At 43.0% G+C, this 21278-nt stretch overlaps 1 protein-coding gene across 2 annotated transcripts in view; it reads left to right on the forward strand.

Annotated features, from left to right (window-relative positions):
• Positions 1 to 21278, forward strand: part of CHN2 (chimerin 2) — a 481322-nt gene that overhangs the window by 133208 nt on the left and 326836 nt on the right. The window lies entirely within an intron of this gene.

The following is a 21278-nucleotide window of genomic DNA, read 5'->3' on the forward strand; positions in this document are numbered from 1 at the left end:
TCCGTAATAAATGGTTGCCACCCCGTGGCTCCGTTTGGCATCCAATTTTTTTCATGCACCCATAGACTTGAATGGCTGAGTCTAATCCGATTTACAGATGAGTCTCATGTTGTGACTTTTTTTCACAAGCAGATTCGGTTTCTGAAAAAAATCGCTCATCTGCACTGCCCCATTGAATAACATTGGTCCGAGTGGTATCCAATTAATTTCACAGACAGCAGTCCGACCAAATTGTGGTTGTGTGATTGTTTCATGTATCTATTCACATATTCTGTCTCTAATCAGGTGATTTTTGATGTAATAACTTTTTATGGATCTAAATAAATTATCCGAGTCTTCTTTTTCTCACTGCATTGTGAAGTTGTGAAGCCTAAAGGTCACAGTAAACCCATTCATACAATAGGTTTAAACACTTAACAGAAGTGTAAAATCTATTACCAGTGACTGAATAACCAGCATGAACAGGAAACCAAAGCCGTTAGTGGAACCATAGACCGTGGTCTTCTTCTATTTCCTCTTTTCAGTTCTGTTATGCTATAGACACTAAAGGGCCAGATATGTGTGTAGGTGGACAAAGGGATGTAGAATTACATTTTTGTAATGATATCTGTTTAAAAAACTAAGCTCAGATCCCTATGAAGATAAATTACAAAATGTTGGGCCAGATGTTGCTTCTCAGGCAATGATCTGCTGATCGCCTCGCCAGCTTTAAAAGGAACCTTACCTAACATCTCAGAAAACACTATTTGCCTGCAGCTATAGGGTTAATGTGCAGTTACATAGTGTTAGAATGCTGCCTAGCCGCCTACCTGGAGAAAATGAACATATTTCCTCCCAGGAGCCGCCAGCTACAGACACCGCTCAGTATAGTGTCCTTACAGCCATTCATATCTGTATAGTATAATATGAGTGGCTGTAAACATGTCCCGGTTCTTTGATTGACAGCTCACTCTGCTGTGCCTCTGTGCAGAACAAGCTGTCAATCAAAGTGCCAGGACGTGATGACTGTAATCGCTCCATGCAAGCCCACATGACTGAAAGCTGGCAACTGCACTTTATCCCCTTCATGACCCGAGCATTTTACGTTTTTGTTTTTTGCTCCCCTTGTTCCCAGAGACATAACTTTTTTATTTTTTGGTCAATATGGCCGTGTGGGGGCTTTTTTTTTTGCGGGACGAGTTGTACTTTTGAATGACATCACTGGTTTTACCATATCGTGTACTGGAAAAAGGGGAAAAAATTCCAAGTGCGGTGAAATTGCGAAAAAAAATGCAATTCCACATATGTTTTTTTGTTTTTTCTTACCACGTTCACTGAATGTTAAAACTGGCCTGCCTTTATTATTCTCCAGGTCATTATGAGTTCGGAGACACCAAACATGTATAGGTTCTTTTTTATTTAAGTGTTGAAAAAAAAATCCAAACTTTGCTTAAAAAAAAAAAAAAAAAAAAGCGCCATTTTCCGAGACCCGTAGCTAGTGCCAGGAAGTGAAGCAAAAAGGTGTAAAACAACATGAAAACTTAAAGAAAGTGTATATGAGGATGTTTAGGTGCATTATCCTTAGGCATTTATGGCAAAACCAGTAACTGACCTAGGGTAGCGGACAATTTCTTTAATTATTTAAAATATAAATGTATATTACCCAATGATTTTCTTATATTAGCAAAGTTCCACAGATGTTCTGATTTCAGTGTGTGTCCTTGGTCTAAGCAGCTCCACTTTTGTCTTGTGCTCAATAGCACAGAGATTATTTTGTATTATTATATGATCAATGCAATATGTGAAGGGGGCTGGCTAGTTGTTTTGAATAGCTAAACTAGCCTCCCATATCTTTTTATGCATGGGCCTTAACATAGAAAAGGTGGGTTAGCTATTGAAATCAGACAAAAAGCCAGGCCCATTTACACACCGCACTGATGACGTGCTCAACAGTAAAGTTTTCCCCGTGTGGAACACAAATGGAGGTGTTGAAACCTGGGACTGATGCTGAAAACGGGGCATCGGTGGAGCTTTGCTAAGAAGAGTGAAGCTGGCCAGCTCTATAGCAAATACTGATGAAAAGACAAAAAAAAATTGGCCTAGAAGGCTGCTAAGAGGCCTACAACAACATTAAAGGAGCTACATGAATTTCTGGCAAATACTGGTTGTGTGCTGCAGTGACAACAATCTTCAGTATTCTTCAAATATGTGGCCTATCTGGTAAAGTGGCAAGATGAAAGAATTTTCCTACAAGTAAAAACATCCAAGCCTGACTATATTTTTGCCAAAACCTACATCAAATCTTCCAAAAGCATGTGGGAAAATGTGTTAAGGTCTGATGAGACCAAGGTTGAACTTTTTAGTCATAATTCTAAAAGGTGTTCTAAAAGCCAACACTGTGCATCACCAAAAAAAAAACACCATACCCACATTCGATCATGGTGGAGATAGCATTCTGCTTTGAGGCTATTTTTTGGCAGCAGGACTGGAGCTTTAGTCAAGGTTGAAGGGGATTATGAACAGTTCCAAATTTCAGTCAATTTTGCAGAACAACCTTAAGCATACCTCCAAATCAACAAAAGAATGGCTTTGCCAGAAGAAGATCAAAGTTTTGGAACGGCCCAACCAGAGCCCAGACCTGAATCCATTTGAAAACCTGTGGGTGACCTGTACATAGGAGATACTCCTGCATTCTGCCAGATTTGGAGTGCTACTGCAAGGAAGAGTGGGCAAAGATGTGCCATGCTGATAGACTCCTACCCAAAAAGACTGAATGATGTCATAAGTTCACACAGTACTTCAACAAAGTATTAGTTTAAGGGTGTTCATATTTATGCAATCACATTATTTTTGTTCCTTAATTTTCTTTTTCCACCCCAAAAAATTTCAATTTATTTTTCAATCAATTTGTACAGATCATTGATAACATTAAAGATAGAAAAATATCTGAAATCCTTCTTCTTGGTATGAATCTTTTTATGTGACAAAAACCTGTCATTTTGACGGACGTGTGTAGACTTTTTATATTCACTGTAAGTATTTTATTGTTTCGATGATAGTTAACACTTGTAGGAAAGGAACTTTAAGTATTCCCAGTTAATTTCCACAGACAGTCTTAGTGCTTGAGTATGCGTCGGCCACAGCAGTGGAGTATGACTGGGAAATCCAGTGTCCGTTTGGCTTTATAGAACAGTCACGCATTGACAACTGGGTTCCATGTTAAAGGGGTTGTCCACTACATAGACAGCCTGTTCTTATATGCCACAGGCCCCTATGTAAAATTAAATCCCCATATACTCACCAGCTGGATCGGCGCCATTTCATCTATGTTGGTACTGTGTCTCCCGATGCTCATTGTTATGTTATGATAACACTGCATCCTATCAGCAGCCACTGAAGGGCTGCAGCGCTCACACTTCCTCTGAGTGTCAGTGTGAATTCAGCAGCCACTGATGCAGAGCTTATGTGTCATTTCTGAAATGGCGCCTGTCTGGCAGGTGAGTGAGTGGTGTTTTTATTTTACATGGGTCCTTGTTGTATTCAAGAAGGGGTTGTCCAAGCAGCGCAGAGCCACTTCAATGAAACATGGAGTGCTGAAATAGGGAAACATGCATCAGAACATTTTAGTACTCCTGATGAACAACAAATTGTTGCATTTTTCTGTATTGGTGGCTTGGCTATTACAGGTTTCTTACATGATTGTAGGCTACTGCATCATTGTGGCCTGAGCATTTTTTCCATCCTCTTATTCATATTACAAAAAATCTTGCGTGCAAAAGATAGATTTCCTTGTAGTGATTGTTATATTTAAACATTAATGCAAAATCCCCTAGAGTTATGTGTTAGAACGTATCCATTTCTCTCTCTGCTTCTTCTTACATGTAAAGCCTCCGGTAGACATTATTAGTAGTCAGGGAGAAAGAGAATAAGAAAATCTAAATAAATAGAAATTCAGTAAGCTGGATACAAAAGCGCATCAGCAGAGATCTACAATATCCTGAAAAACACAAAACTGCAAAGGAAAAGTAGAACAATAGTAAGAAAAACACGGGGGTATTGAGCACATAGAGCAGATGGACAGATCCAAAACATGAGCGAGCATACAGCATTATAATCTATGGTGCTATTCACATGTCCGTGTTTTGCACGGACCTGTCCCAAGAGAAAAATTAACCTTTATTACATTCTTTACATTTTTAATTTCCAATCTGAGAGCCACTTTAAAGGGAATCCATCAGGCCTAGCTGACAGTACTAAGCCTATAGCTTTGTAAGAGATACAGCCCCCCAAAAAATTGTACATTCAGATATCGACTCGCTGCCTCCGTTCTGCAGAAACTGAAGTTTAATCAAATATTTATTTATTTTATTATTTATTTATATGTTTATTTAGATCCTCGGTGCACCCTGGGTGTGGCCAAAAGGCTGGGTGTCGCCTCTTATTTTGCATGCCTCATCTTTCTCACTGGTGATTGACAGCACTGCCTTGCCTGGCATGAGAACTGTCTGCAGAGAAAGCTTAGGGAAACCAGCGCCGTCCTGTCCTTTAATAACTGCTAACTTTAATATATATGTTACTGAATTGTAAAGAAACATTGCATCATTCAGAGAAAATATTCTTTGAAACGGAGGTCGGGAACTGTAGGGGAAGACGAGACTAGTTTTCTGGCGCCACCCTCAGCCGGCTTATCCTCTCTGCTCCATATATTGACAGTTTTCTTCCATGTGTATACATAAAGAGAGACCTGTCAATCAACTAGAGCGGAGCAGGGGGACGGTGCCGGATTAATCAGGTCTTTCCCTAAAGTCCCCGGCCTCCTTTATATGAAATGCTATAATATTTCAGAGAAAGACATACCTGGCTGTAGTCGCACAGCCAGGCTCTGATTCATTCTGCTCTTGGTTTGGGCAGTATGAACCTAAGGACAGGTTCCCTTGAAGAAGTCCAAGTAGTGGATGATTCTTTTAAATTATTGATCAGTTTATTACTTTGTGGCATTGTTTGTACAGTATATGAGCAATTTGAAATGTTGCAGAATATGTTGGTTTTCTATAAATAAAAATGATCTTATCCTACATCTTATCACTTCCAGTTTCCAGACTCTGCACCAGATCATTGCTGTGCTGATGGGACATTGAGTGTCCAAAAACCCTGTCCCGGTTTATAAATATTTGCAGAGAGAAAATTACTGTTAGTAAAATTCCCTTAGTTTCAGTTTTGTACAGCGGTAATGTACAACACCTTGCTCCTTTGTGAGGCACGGATTTTGCCATCTGTGTTATTGGCCCTAAAAATAAATGTTTATGGATCATTTATATTCACATTGTGTGTGGTAATTGGGTTTTCTAATGAAATTCAGTTAACATGATAGGTAAGGAAGTGAATTGTAGCCCACCAAAAATATCATGATATACATACAGAGCAGGTTCAAGCTGTCACAGCAGCTGCTACATTGTGAAACACAGTCATGTTCATATTACGGCAAGCTTGTTCCATAGTGATGCCATCTGATGTGGAATCGCTGGCATACTGCCAGTATAGATACCAACTGTGTTTAACGTGCTTAGAAGCAATATTCTCTCCACTTACGGCCGCTGGAAAACACAAAATAACTTTTTTAAAGTACATTTTCCATAAAGTTGTCTATTTTCAGACCATTCCAAGTCATTACGCAGTCTCTCTATGTATAATGAAAAGTTTTGCAGCTCTCTAATATACTTTTGAATCCTTACCATTTTCTAGTTCCCTGCTTGCTGCAAGTGAATAAAAACCTTCTTTGCATTCAGCAGCTAAAGTGAACGTCACCAGGTTTGTCCCATATGAGATAAGACCACCACCTTTCAGCCCTGATATACCTCATACTTGTTAGAACCTTGCTGTTAGGTTTTTTTTTCCTTTGCTGGTCACATGACCTTGTTGGCCTATTTAATCCTGCTCCGCCCTTCTGGCTTTGCTGGACTTCATTGTATATCTACTTTCTAGCTAGCCTGTGCTCTGTATCTAACTCTGTTAGTTTGCTTGGTCTACGGACCTCTATGTTCTATCTATTTTGTTTGTTCGTCTGTCTGCTACTATTTCTGTTAGGAGGTGTCCCATATTCCTCCCAGTCCTTAGTACTTGTAGGGATTCCCTCCCCACATCTATAGGTCTCCGTACAGACTAGATTAGGACTTTAGCAGGTCTGATCGCAGGATCAGGTTCCCTGTTACATCGTAGGGATTCAGCTGAGTCCTATAGTAGGGACAGATCTCCTCTCTTTCCTTAGCTTTGGTAGCAGAACATAACAGTAAGTCCAGCCTGCAAATTCTCTAAGGAAAGATTTTTTTTTTTTTGTTCCATCATGGTGTCGGTTCAGGATTTGGCTAAACACCTGCAGGGACTCTCCCTGGAAGTGGCCGAGCTCCGTCAGCACGTGAGTAACTGTCCTGGAGCATATTTCTTGGAGCCTAAGGTATGTTTGCCGGATTTATTTTTTGGTGAACATCGAGAATTTTTTTCATTTAAAAATGCTTGCTTATTGTATTTTCGTTTGAGACCCAAGTCCTCTGGGGATGAATCCCAGCGCGTAGGGTTCATAATGTCACTTTTGCGCAAAGAGCCTCAGGAGTGGGCCTTTTCTTTGCAACCTAGTGATACATGCTTCAGATCAGTGGATAGTTTTTTTTCTGCTTTAGGACTATTATATGATGATCCTGACCGTGTGGCATCAGCTGAGACTGAGTTGAGACGTTTAAAACAAGGATCAGGTAATGTCGAAAAATATTGTACTCATTTTCGTCGTTGGTCCACTCAAACAGGGTGGAACGATTCTGCTCTGAAAAGTCTATTTCTTGCTGGGCTCAGTGAAAGGGTTAAAGACCTGCTAATTGCTTATCCTACACCTGAGGATTTGCAACAGGCTATGCAATTAGCTATACGGGTGGATAGAAGACTGCGTGCTAGGGTTAATGAGAGCAAATCCTCTGCTATGTCAGTTTCTGGTTATGATAATGTGTGTACTAACAGTGGTGAACCGATGGAGATTGGATCGGTGGCACCTCGCTCTCAAGAAAAAGACCGTCGTTTTTCGGAAGGCTTGTGTTTCTATTGCGGAAAATCTGGTCATTTGATTAAAGGCTGTGAGCTTCGTATGAAGAAAGAAAAAAAAATGGTCAGTCACGCCCGTATTGCCTGTTTAAATTCCAAGGGTATATTTTTAGCTGCTTTCACGATTGCTCAGGAAAAATTAATGGAATTTCGGGTGTTTGTTGATTGCGGGTCTACACTGAATGTAATTGATGGGGGATTCGTGGAAAAACTCAATTTAAAACCTGAACCTTTATCATCCCCCATTGCTGTGGTTTCTGTGGATGGCTCCCCTTTGAAGAATATTACTCTCAAGGTCAGTGAATTTCCTCTCACTATTAATGGTGTTCACCATGAGAAATTGGATTTGGTAGTGTTGAATAACTTGCCTTCTCCAGTAATATTGGGTTTGCCCTGGTTAAAATTTCACAATCCTGTACTGGATTGGTCTACCAGTGAAATTAAATCCTGGAGCCATAAATGTTATGACAAGTGTTGTAACGGGCGTATTGCAGCTTTGGATAGGGGAGAATTGCCTGTTCCTATTCAGGATTTTTGGAGAGTTTTTTCTGAGAAGGAATCGCAGGTTTTGCCTCCCCATAGAGACTATGATTGTTCTATTGAATTTGTCCCTGGAGCGACTCTTCCTAAAAGTCGTTTATTTAACCTTACTATTCCTGAGAGGAAGGCTTTGGAGGAATACATACAGACAAGTTTGGCCGCCGGTCACATTAGGCCCTCTAAGTCTCCTGTGGCGGTTGGATTTTTTTTTGTAAAAAAAAAGGACGGCGGTTTACGTCCTTGTCTGGATTTTCGTGAGATTAACAAAATTACGGTACGCAATCCTTACCCACTGCCATTGATTCCTGATCTGTTTAACCAGTTATTGGGGGCCAAGTGGTTCTCTAAAATTGACCTTAAGGGGGCATACAATCTGTTGCGCATGAAGGAGGGTGATGAATGGAAGACTGCTTTTAACACTCCTGTGGGTCATTTTGAGAATCTGGTTATGCCTTTTGGTCTTACTAATGCTCCTGCATTTTTTCAGAATCTGATTAATGACATCCTTAGACCTTTGATCGGTAAAAATGTGGTTGTGTATTTGGATGACATTTTGATTTATTCGCCAGATCTGGAGTCTCATTGGCGGAGCGTGCGTGAGGTATTACAGTTATTAATGGACAATTCGCTTTTTGCTAAGCTGGAGAAATGTGAGTTCGCTGTACAGAGAATTAGTTTTTTGGGCTACATTATCTCCAGCAAAGGTTTTGAGATGGATCCGGTTAAGGTTCAGGCTGTGCAGGAATGGCCTAGGCCTATTGGTTTGAAATCGATACAGAGGTTTTTGGGTTTCGCCAATTACTACAGAAAATTCATAAAAAAATTTTCTAGTATTGTCAAACCTCTGACTGATCTCACCAGGAAAGGTGCTGATGCGGTTCAGTGGTCTTCTGAGGCCATTGAAGCTTTTGTGTATCTCAAGGAGAGGTTCACCTCTGCTCCCATCCTTATGCAGCCTGATGTTACTAGGCCGTTTTTGGTTGAGGTTGATGCTTCCTCTGTGGGGGTTGGCGCAGTATTGTCTCAGGATAACGGGGATGGATTACATCCCTGTGCCTTTTTTTCAAAAAATTTTTCGGAGACTGAACTGAATTACGATATTGGTAATCGGGAATTATTGGCTATTAAACTCGCATTTGAACACTGGCGCCACTTCTTGGAAGGTGCGGAATTTCCCGTTCAGGTTCTTACGGATCATAAAAATCTGATATATCTTGATGCTGCCAAGCGCCTGAATGCCCGTCAGGCTAGGTGGGCACTGTTTTTCTCGCGGTTTAATTTCTCCGTTACTTACATCCCTGGTACTAAGAATGTTAAGGCGGATGCCTTGTCTCGCAGTTTTTCTCCCATAGTCGGTGCTGAGAAAGAGGAAAACATTTTACAAGAAGGTGTTGTGATAGCTGCTTTAGACTCCGTTTTGGAAGATGAGATTCTTAAAGCTCAGGAGAATGCCCCATCTAACACTCCTCATGGGAGGTTGTTTGTGCCTGGGACCTTTAGGAGAGATTTGTTTGTTGAGTGTCACGAATCTCGGTTGGCAGGTCATCCCGGAATCTCTGAGACCAAGAGACTGGTGGGTCGCAGTTTTTGGTGGCCTGGATGGCAGAAGGAAGTCATTAAGTGGGTGCGCCAATGTACTATATGTGCTAGATCTAAGTCCTCACATACTCCTGCTGCGGGGTTGCTTTGTCCTTTGGAGGTCCCCAGTGCTCCTTGGACACATTTGGCTATGGACTTTATAACTGACCTTCCCCCCTCTGAGGGTTTTACTGTCATCTGGGTGGTCGTGGACCGTTTTAGCAAGATGTGTCACTTGGTTCCCTTCGTCAAACTGCCCTGCGCTAAAACTCTCGCTAAGGCCTTTGTCAAGGAAATTGTCAGACTTCATGGCGTTCCTACTGACATTGTTTCTGATAGGGGTCCTCAGTTCGTGGCTCGTTTTTGGCGTGCCTTTTGTGACAGGTTGGGAATTCATTTGTCGTTTTCGTCCGGATATCATCCTGAATCTAATGGCCAGACAGAAAGGAAAAACCAGGATGTTGAGCAGTTCTTGCGTTGTTTTGTGGCAGACAATCAAGAGGGGTGGTCTGAGTTTCTGCCACTTGCCGAATTTGCTCTGAACAATCATACATCTTCTTCTGCTGGTTGTTCGCCTTTTTTTTGTTGTTCTGGGAGACATCCGTCGTTTGGGTCGTTCTCCAAGTTGGGATCTGCCGTGCCTGAGGAGGAGAATTTTTCCGGTGATTTGGAAAGAGTTTGGACGGATGTGCGTGGTAATCTTCAGGAGGCCAACAGAAAATCTAAAGACTACTTTGATAGGAAACGACAGGAGGTTTTGTTCGCTGTTGGTGACATGGTTTGGTTGTCCTCTAGGAATCTGCGGTTGAGGATTCCTTCTAAGAAATTGGGTCCCAAGTTTGTAGGGCCCTTTAAGGTGCTTCAGGTTGTCAACCAATCTGCTGTTAGGTTGGAGGTTCCTACCTCCTGGAGAATTAATCCGGTCTTTCATGTCTCTCTGTTAAAAAAAGCTGTTGTGTCGGATGGTGACGCCTCTGCCTCTGTTCCTCCGGTGGTGGAGGACGGGGAATATGAAATTTCTCGCATCCTTGACTCTAGACGGTATAGAGGTAGTTTGCAGTATCTTGTGGCCTGGAAAGGTTTCGGACCCGAGGATAACTCTTGGGTGAGGTCAGATGATGTTTCCGCGTCCAGACTTATCAGAGCGTTTCACAGGAGATTTCCTGATAAGCCTGGTCCTAGGGGATCCGGAGGATCCTCTTAGAAGGGGGGGTACTGTTAGAACCTTGCTGTTAGGTTTTTTTTTCCTTTGCTGGTCACATGACCTTGTTGGCCTATTTAATCCTGCTCCGCCCTTCTGGCTTTGCTGGACTTCATTGTATATCTACTTTCTAGCTAGCCTGTGCTCTGTATCTAACTCTGTTAGTTTGCTTGGTCTACGGACCTCTATGTTCTATCTATTTTGTTTGTTCGTCTGTCTGCTACTATTTCTGTTAGGAGGTGTCCCATATTCCTCCCAGTCCTTAGTACTTGTAGGGATTCCCTCCCCACATCTATAGGTCTCCGTACAGACTAGATTAGGACTTTAGCAGGTCTGATCGCAGGATCAGGTTCCCTGTTACATCGTAGGGATTCAGCTGAGTCCTATAGTAGGGACAGATCTCCTCTCTTTCCTTAGCTTTGGTAGCAGAACATAACAATACTAATATGCTGTATATGTTCCCCCAATCTGGCCTGCAACAAAAGAAAAACACCTTTTATTATACTCATCTACAGGTCCGATAGGTGTCACTGGTCTCGGTCTTGCACCTCCTCTCTTCTGTGATGCCGTCCTCCTTCTTGCTTCGTGTGGATGACGCGTCCCTGTGTCATCCATGCAGTGTCCCCAGCATCGCGCTCCTGCGCAGGCGTACTTCTCTCCCCTGACGAGGGCAGAGTAAAGCACTGCAGTGTTTCGGGGCTCTTTGCCCTTTTCCGGCTTATGCACACTGCAGTACATTACTCTGCCCTTGTCAGGGGAGAGAAGTACGCCTGCGCAGGAGCGCATCAAGTTCCGGCTACAGCTGGGTGTGACTCAGTGCTGCGTTCCATGGTGAGTGATGGGCTGTGGGGCACACCCAGCATCCACTGCACACTTTCCCTCTCCTCATTCATTGGGTAACCCCGCACATAGCCCAGCATCCACCGCGGGGACCGCGTCACTGATGTCACGCCTCACTCGACGTGACATCAGTGGAAGAAAAAGTTGGCTGCAGCCAGGGGTCACGTGATGCCTGTGAGCGGCCAGCAATAGCGCCGCTCACAGGCAAGAAGGACAACCAAGGGTACTTACAAAAGCACTTATGGGCACAGGGTGAATACATTGGAGAGATAATAAAAAGTACTGGACAACTTCTTTAAAAACAACAGTATCACTGTGCTTGATTGCCAGCAAACTCGCCTGACCTTAACCCCATAGAGGATCTATAGGGTATTGTCAAGAGGAAGATGAGAGACACCAGACCCAACAATGCAGATGAGCTGAAGGCTGCTATCAAAGCAACCTGGGCTTCCATAACACCTCAGCAGTGCCACAGGCTGATCGCCTCCATTCCACGCCGCATTGATGCAGAAATTGATGCAAAAGGAGCCCGACCAAGTATTGAGTGCATTTGCTGAACATACATTTCAGTAGGCCAACATTTCGGATTTTAAAAACATTTTTCAAGCTGTTGTAAAGTATTCTAATTTACTGAGATAATGACTTTTGTGTTTTCATTGGCTGTAAGTCATAATCATCAACATTAACAGAAATAAACACTTGAAATAGATCACTCTGTTTGTAATGACTCTATATAATATATGAGTTTCACGTTTTGTATTAAAGAACTGAAATAAATTAACTTGTTGATGATATTCTAATTTAGTGAAATGCACCTGTATATATTGGAAAATTTATATAAATGCAAATCTCTAAAATATAATAAAGGTTCTGCAAAGTCGGCAGGCTAGATAATGTGTTCTGCTTTTGGACTGAGGCATAAGTGGTTTTCCATGAAAGACATTTATCACATATCAACATTGACTAAGCTTTGGGGTCCCTCCAATGGGCCTCCGATGACCTTTACTGCTCCATTTGCTGTCTAAAGGGCTGACAGAGATAGCTTAATACAGTGACCCATAGAAATTAATGGAGTTGCCACGGTCATTCATCACCATACCTTCATTAAATCCTGATGCAGTGAGGAAGACCAAGAGATTAGGTCCTCCAATCTAAGGGCTCCTAGCGATCAGTAACATCTTCAATCCTGTGGATAGGTGTTAATTGTCATTTTTGGGGAGATCCTTTAAAGGGAATCTGTCACCAGGTTTTTGCTATTTAATCGGAACAGCATAATGTGAGGGCAGAGAGCATGATTACAAGGATGTGTCACTTATTAGACTGTGTGCTGTAGTTTCAATACAATCAGTGTTTTATCAGCAGGAGATCACTGTCTGACTACATGTGTCCTGCCGGCAAGTCGGACTAAGCAGTGCCCCCAACAGTGTGTGGGAGGTTATACAAAGAGCAGAAGACTTAGCTCTGCTACACCTACATCAGACAACAGTGCTTCTATCAAAATTACACCAAGCAGCCAAGTAAGTGACACATCCCTGGAATCAGGCTCTCTGTCTGTTCATTATGCTGCTATCAAATCCTGTAGCAAAAACCTGCTGACAGTTTCCCTTTAACAACAGATTTTTAGCTATGAACTCTATGATGTCTTGTTTGGCTTTAGAGAACAAGAAGACAAATTACCCATTTTCATGTATCACTTAGATAAGTACTTTTTTGTAAGTCATCAACAACAGCTGCCAAATGTCTCACGTCTCTGACAGCTTCAGCTTTGTCATCTTTTCAAAGATGAATCTGTTGCAAAGTTCAGAAAATTGTAGATGATTTCCCACTATTATAAAATGTTCCCACACTTCATCTGTACCCAAAAATGTTTATGGAGAGGAAGCCGCGTCAGGGGCAAAGTGGCTCAATCATTCTGTTTCAATAAGTCTATCAGCATTGTGAATAAATCATTTGTGGAGTGAAGTGACATTACTATGTCTTGTTACTAAGAGGAAAGGAACAAAGAGATGGCTTTATCCCAGACACTACAGACTGTTCTACCTTCTTCTATATTTTATTTATTTATTTATTTTCTAACTGATACAGCGCCATTAAACAGACATCATCATCAGGGCCGGCTCCAGGTTTTTGTGGGCCCTTTAACACATACCACGATTCATGATGCACAGATACCGCAGAGAAATATATATATATATATACAGTCATGGCCAAAAGTTTTGAGAATGACACCAAAATTATATTTTCACATGATCTGCTGGCCTTTGGTTTTTATTAGTGTTTGTCTGATGTTTATATCACATACAGAAATATAATTGCAATCATATTATGAGTACCAATAGGTTATATTGACAGTTAGAATGAGTTAATGCAGCAAGTCAATATTTGCAGTGTTGCCCCTTCTTCTTCAAGACCTCTGTAATTCTCCCTGGCATGCTCTCAATCAACTTTTGGACCAAATCCTGACTGATAGCAGTCCATTCTTGCATAATCAATGCTTGCATTTTGCCAGAATTTGTTGGTTTTTGTTTGTCCACCCGTCTCTTGATGATTGACCACAAGTTCTCAATGGGATTAAGATCTGGGGAGTTTCCAGGCCATGGACCCAAAATCTCTATGTTTTGTTCCATGAGCCATTTAGTTATCACCTTTGCTTTATGGCAAGGTGCTCCATCATGCTGGAATAGGCATTGTTGGGCGCCAAACTGCTCTTGGACGGTTGGGAGAAGTTGCTCTTGGAGGACATTCTGGTACCATTCTTTATTCATGGCTGTGTTTTTAGGCAAGACTGTAAGTGAGCCGATTCCCTTGGCTGAGAAGCAACCCCACACATGAATGGTTTCAGGATGCTTTACAGTTGGCATGAGACAAGACTGGTGGTAGCGCTCACCTCTTCTTCTCCGAATAAGCTGTTTTCCAGATGTCCCAAACAATCGAAAAGGGGATTCATCAGAGAAAATGACTTTGCCCCAGTCCTCAGCAGTCCACTCCCTGTACCTTTTGCAGAATATCAGTCGGTCCCTGATGTTTTTTATGGAGAAAAGTGTCTTCTTTGCTGCCCTCCTTGAAACCAGCCCTTGCTCAAAGAGTCTCCGCCTCACAGTGTGTGCAGAAGCACTCACACCAGCCTGCTGCCATTCCTGAGCAAGCTCGGCACTGCTGGTAGTCCGATCCCGCAGCTGAAACAGTTTTAAGATACGGTCCTGGCGCTTGCTGGTCTTTCTTGGGCGCCCTGGAGCCTTTTTGACAACAATGGAAGCTCTCTCCTTGAAGTTCTTGATGATGCGATAGATTGTTGACTGAGGTGCAATCTTTGTAGCTGCGATACTCTTCCCTGTTAGGCCATTTTTGTGCAGTGCAATGATGGCTGCACGTGTTTCTTTAGAGATAACCATGGTTAACTGAAGAGAAACAATGATACCAAGAACCAGCCTCCTTTTAAAAGTGTCCAGTGATGTCATTCTTACTTAATCATGACTGATTAATCGCCAGCCCTGACCTCATCAACACCCACACCTGTGTTAATGGATCAATCACTAAAACGATGTTAGCTGCTCCTTTTAAGGCAGGACTGCAATGATGTTGAAATGTGTTTTGGGGGTTAAAGTTCATTTTCTGGGCAAATATTGACTTTGCAAGTACAGTAATTGCTGTGAAGCTGATCACTCTTTGACATTCAGGAGTATATGCAAATTGCCATTACAAAAAATGAAGCAGTAAACTTTGGAAAAATTACTATTTGTCTCATTCTCAATACTTTTGGCCATGACTGTATATAGTACAATGCCAAAGATTTCACTTCTTACATTACATGAGTGATATCTATTGTGAATTCCACAATGGCTCAGAAACCGGCGAATCCTCGCAGCACACAGTGCAGACCGGACAGTATAGTCCTCCTTACAGTATTATGGGCACCACATAGTCCTCCATACAGTATTATGGGTACCACATAATCCGCCATACCGAATAATGGACCCCATATAATGCTCCATGCAGGATACTGGTCCCCATATAACGCTCCATACAGGATACTGGTCCCCATATAATGCTCCATACAGGATACTGGCTCCATATAACGCTCCATACAGGATACTGGCCCCCTTATAACGCTCCATACAGGATACTGGCCCCCACATAATACCCCATACAGGCTGTGCCCCCACATAATGCCCCATGCAGGATGTCACTCCCCCCCCATATAATGCCCTATGCAGGATGTCACTACTCCACCATATAATGCCCCATGCAGGATGTCACCTCTCCTCCCATATAATGCCCCATGCAGGATGTCACCTCTCCCCCCATATAATGCCCCTTGTAGGATGTCACCTCTCCCCCCATATAATGCCCCATGCAGGATGTCCCTTCCCCCCCATATAATGCCCCATGCAGGATGTCACCTCTCCCCCCCCATATAATGCCCCATTCAGGATGTCACTTCCCCCCATATAATGCCCCATGCAGGATGTCACCTCCCACCATATAATGCCCCATGCAGGATGTCACTTCCCCCCATATAATGCCCCATGCAGGATGTCACCTCCCCCCATATAATGCCCCATGCAGGATGTCACTTCCCCCCATATAATGCCCCATGCCTCCATACATATATATAAAAAATAAAATAAAATACCTCACTTCTCACCTGCTGCTGGTGCCGATGCTCTGGACTCCAGCGTCACCGGTGTCTTCCCGCTCTGTGCTGTGACAGCTCAGGAGACAGTGCGGTGTGAAGACGTCACCGCACCCTCTGACCTGAGACGTCACAATGCAGCAGCCGCGGAGGAGACCAGAGCTGCTGCGAAGGGGTAGGTATTGCAGTGGCGGGGTGCCTGACGGTGAGTGGGCCCCCCTGCCTGCTCAGGGCCCTGGCACTTGCACGGGTGTGCTGGGTGCTGATCACTGTCCCCATTGGGGCTTACAATCTACAGTCCCTATCAGTATGTCTTTGGAGTGTGGGAGGAAACCGGAGGAAACTCACACAGACACGGGGAGAACATACAAACTCCTTGCAGATGTTGTCCTTGGTGGGATTTGAACCCAGGACCCCAGCGCTGCAAGGCTGAAGTGCTAACCACTGAGCCACCATGCTGCCCACTGTGCTACGTTTTCTTCAGACATTTGTGGCATATTATACAAATAAGTCATAAATATGCCTAGAATACCACTTTGAAGGAAACTTATAAAAAAATATTCCCTTTAGTATGTATAAAAAGTGAAAGCCTTTTTATACTTCTATGCTATGAATGCAGTATATTTACGCACCCAAAGCCTAATATTGCATTATTGAGACCTACTGATGACAACACATCTTATTTCCGATGCTGTAGCATTTTGGATTCCATCTAAACCACCATAATCAACAATATCTACTTCCTACCTCATTGACAAATGGGCAGTTGTGTGATAAATGTGGAGAAAATTAACCAAATTACGTGGTTTTTAGAAACTATACAAATGATCCTAATGACGACGATGCACTTGCCAGAAAATTCTTCTTATTAGTGAATTCTCAGACACTAGACACTTAATGTCAAGAGATCATGGTCTCAGCATATATGTAAAAAGTAAAGAAGAAGAGTGAGACAGATTTACTATTGTTAAATGCTCTTCAATTTCAATGGAAAATGTGTAAAAATTTTGGTGCATTTTAGTGCAAATTATCACTTGTGGAGATATTTATTATGTTTAATACATTGTGCCTCACTTGAAAATGGACCATGGTGTTCAGGAGCAGCGGTGGCTTTAGGACAGCATGCTTCAAATTGTACAAAATAGTGGCACACAATAAGCCAGCTAGGAGTAGTAGATGATGTAAATATTTATCATCCAGCATGAGCAATTGTGATACATTAGGAAAATGTGAGACTATCCATTAAGTTTAGAGTGGCTACACATTGGACAAGACTAGCAAATCTGCCAACTTTTTTATATTTTTCATTTATATATTTAAATATATATACAATATTTATTGTTTTCTACTTGTATGGCTCATTTAACAGGATTGTATCATCAGGAAATACTGTTTTTATGGTAAACAATTTTAGAGATATTCTTTTACATTTTTCATATTATTGTCTATATTAAAAAAAAATTTTTTTAGGCCCAAGTAAAAAAAGTCCCCTTTAAATAGGATTATGCTTTCTTCTCTAAAGTTCACTTTTGCGTAATCTTATTACAAACAGGATTACAATGAGAAGCTCCACTTATACATAAGTATTAGTAACACATTGGGTGACACCTTCTCCCTTCAGAATGACCTCTGCACAGAACTCAGAGCATGCCTGTCAGGCTCCTACCGGAAGCAAGACTGCGAGACAGAAGGGGGAGGAAGCTCAGCCACTAGGGAAGGGTACAAGGGCTCACCTCTGATACTTGCCCTGCGCCACCCTGAGCTTCCTAGCATCCCTAGACGGGTTCTTTAACCCCATGCGGCGATCACGTTTCTATCCCTGTCTTACCCTAAGTACCACCCTGATTAGTGAGTAGGATAGCAGGAACGCAAGTCCTGCTCTCACGTAAAGTCACAGAGGGGAAACAGACAGGGATAAAAGAAAACCGCCATCATACAAAAACACTCTCAAACAATCGAGTGGGAAATAGGGAAGGAGAGGGTGAGGCAAACCAAATGGGAATAGAGACTGGGAGACAAGCACACATACCAACTACACAAATATCTCCTAAAACAACTCCAAACGCCTGCTCCTTTCTCAACCTACATGTCACGCTAGGTATGGGGAGAACCCAGCATATAACGACAGACACGGGAGGGAGCCCTACAACTAGGAAAAGGGAGAGTGGAGACCCCTATGTAGATCTAACGACAAACCCTGACTGCCCTATCCAAGCAGGATACCTTAGCCCTAGCTGACCCTGGAGCTAGGCCCCAGGTAGTGAGGGAAAGGGGTGAGCAGTAGTCAGCCGCACTGCAAACTAAAGTACAAACCAGGGAAACAAACATGGGAATACGCTTAGCTTTAAGATGACACCGGAGAGAACACGGTAACAATCCACAAAGGAACTCTAAGGAAATTCTAGCTGACTACTAGAATTCCAAGCCTGAATAGAAGAGGAAACTTTATCAGCAGCAACTCTCTGGAGAAACTGAGTGTATTTAAGGATCCAGCAAGGGTGTGGTAATTAGCAGCAAAATGTGAGGATCACCACTGGGTTCTAAAGGTATAATCCTCAAGAAAGGTGAAGATCACCCCTGGGTCCTAGAAAGAGAGGGATAATGAAAGGATCAGGAAGATGTTTGCAAGGCCAAAAGCAGCGACCGTCTACAGCCGGATCCCATATGATTGTCTGTCAAACCTGACACACCCGTGACAGACAGCACTACTCCAGCTCCAAACCAGGTAGTTGAAAACTATCACTGGCAACAACTGAAGCTTATAGGAGAGTATTTAAACCAGAGGGAAGTGATGAACTTAGAACAGCTGAGACAACTCAGGACGGAGAGTTTCAGGAGACAAACAGGACTGTTTAACCCTTGCAAGAACAAAGCAAGGAAAATAGGAACTGATTATAGGAAGGTGAAGCAGTTCTAACCAGTGCAGATGTATGTGTAACCAGACATCGCAATCTTCTGGCCCCACTTTGCCGTGGCATCCTCGTGACAATGACTACCAAACTCTCCCATAGAAGTCAATTATTCAGATCCCGTCTAGTGCTGTCACTCACCCATGTGGTTGATGTAAAGCTTTAACAAAGGCTCCCACAAGATGGCAGCCACCTGACCATATACAGAAAATAGAATGCCAAAAATCTATAATCAAAAAGTAAAAACAAATGATAAAAAGTTTCACTACCTTGTTTTAATTAGTAAAAATAAAATAGGTGGTGTATTCCCTTGTGCATCAGTGAATAGTGTGGTAGATCTGCTCACTCGGCTGTGCATGAAGGTAGAAACGGAACACTGTTTCTTTAAATTTTCAGTTGGTTTATTAAGTGGCATAAACCAATGTAGAGTTCATGAAAATAAACATAGCCCATCTGGCATAATGGCAAAACAAAATAAGAAAATGTCCAGCAAAGTCCTTGCACCGGCTGGGGTCTGGACACTCAGGATTGGCAAAAACCACATGGTTCAGGTTTAGCATAAACAAACACAAGCTCCTCTCTCTGGAGCTGGCCTCTAGATACTGAACCACACCTGAGTCAAAAGGCTGGCTATTTAAAGCCCCCAGACCATACCCTGGGGTGGAGATATGGTGAATGAACTCCCACCCGCACTCTGATCATTCACCTATAAAACATGCCCTTTTAAATCTGTCTGATTAACCCTCGCTGCACCTTCTATACAGGAGAAGACTTCCATGTTTCATATCACTGAAGCTAACAGCCTCAGTGAAACATATCTCCCATCTAGTATTCTGCCAGTGACTTTGTCACACTAGGTTCAGTGACCATTCTTTCCTTAAGTAAATCTTTCCCTTAGAGCACAAGGATTATTCCTATGTATATAAGAAATGGTATAAGATTTATCTGTGGGAAATACTTTCTGTGTAGACCAATGAATTACATGAGTTGTAGGCAAGGCCGGCTCCAGGTTTTCGTGGGCCCTGGGCGAAATAGTCTCAGTGGGCCCCTTTAACACATACCACCATGCATGATGCACAGATACAGCGGAGAAATATAGGGATACAACAGAGGGCCCAGCCTGTCCCCTCATCCTTCACATATGCAGACATGCACACACAGTACGCAGATATGCACACAGTACACGGACACGCACATGGACACAGTACGCAGACATGCACACGCACACAGTACGCAGACATGCACACATACTTAGTACGCAGGTATGCACACAGTACGCAGACATGCACACACACACAGTATACAGACATACGCACACAGTATATAGACATACACACACAGTATGCAGACATACACACACACAGTACGCAGGTATGTACACAGTATACGGACATGCACACGCACAGAGTATGCAGACATGCACGCACGGTACGCAGACATGCGCACACACACAGTATACAGTCATACACAGTATGCAGACATACACACACACAGTATGCAGACATACACACACAGTATGCAGACATAAACTCACATGCAGGCATATACACACATGCACATGGTACACAGATATGCACAAATACAATACGCAGACACGCACATACACAGATATATGCACATACAGACATAGATACATATTTGAACATAAATTCTTAAAAATACATATAAAACAGACATAAATATATATACACAGTCATACACACTGACATATACAGATATTCACATCATACATACACACATACATTTTAGAAATATTTTTAATATGGATTGGGGAAGCTGGCAGCAAGCCTCGCTCACCTGCCCCCAGCCTGTGTCCTGTCCAGCTCCTCAGGCATGTCTCTGTGCAGGCCATCTGAGGGGCCCACTCGCCGTCGGGGCCCAAGCCTCTTCCCCAGCACCTGTGCAGGACCTCTGGCGCTGCTTGATTGCTGGCACTTCACCAGACATGGCCGCGCGCAGTGCTCTGTGTGGCTGTGTCTTCTAGTAATGACGCGGCAGGGGCGACACTGCGCCAGAGGTCCTGCACAGGTGCTGGGGAAGAGGCTCGGGCCCCGACGGCGAGTGGGCCCCTCAGATGGCCCTGCACAGAGACATGTCTGAGGAGCTGGACAGGACACAGGCTGGGGGCAGGTGAGCGAGGCTTGCTGCCAGCTTCCCCAATCCATATTAAAAATATTTCTAAAATGTATGTGTGTATGTATGATGTGAATATCTGTATATGTCAGTGTGTATGACTGTGTATATATATTTATGTCTGTTTTATATGTATTTTTAAGAATTTATGTTCAAATATGTATGTATGTCTGTATGTGCATATATCTGTATCAGTGCTCTGTGTGGCTGTGTCTTCTAGTAATGACGCGGCAGGGGCGACACACAAGCACAATTAAAGGCGCAGTGTCGCCCCTGTCATGTCATTACTACCAGACAAAGCCGCACAGCGCCTGTTCGTGGCCATGTCTGGTGAAGTGCCAGCAATCAAGCAGCGCCGGTGGCCTGGGCCCCAATGACG

The sequence above is a fragment of the Phyllobates terribilis genome, unplaced genomic scaffold, assembly GCF_046119375.1.
Source record: "Phyllobates terribilis strain yellow unplaced genomic scaffold, ASM4611937v1 Scaffold_4__5_contigs__length_816908805, whole genome shotgun sequence".
NCBI lineage: Eukaryota > Metazoa > Chordata > Amphibia > Anura > Dendrobatidae > Phyllobates > Phyllobates terribilis.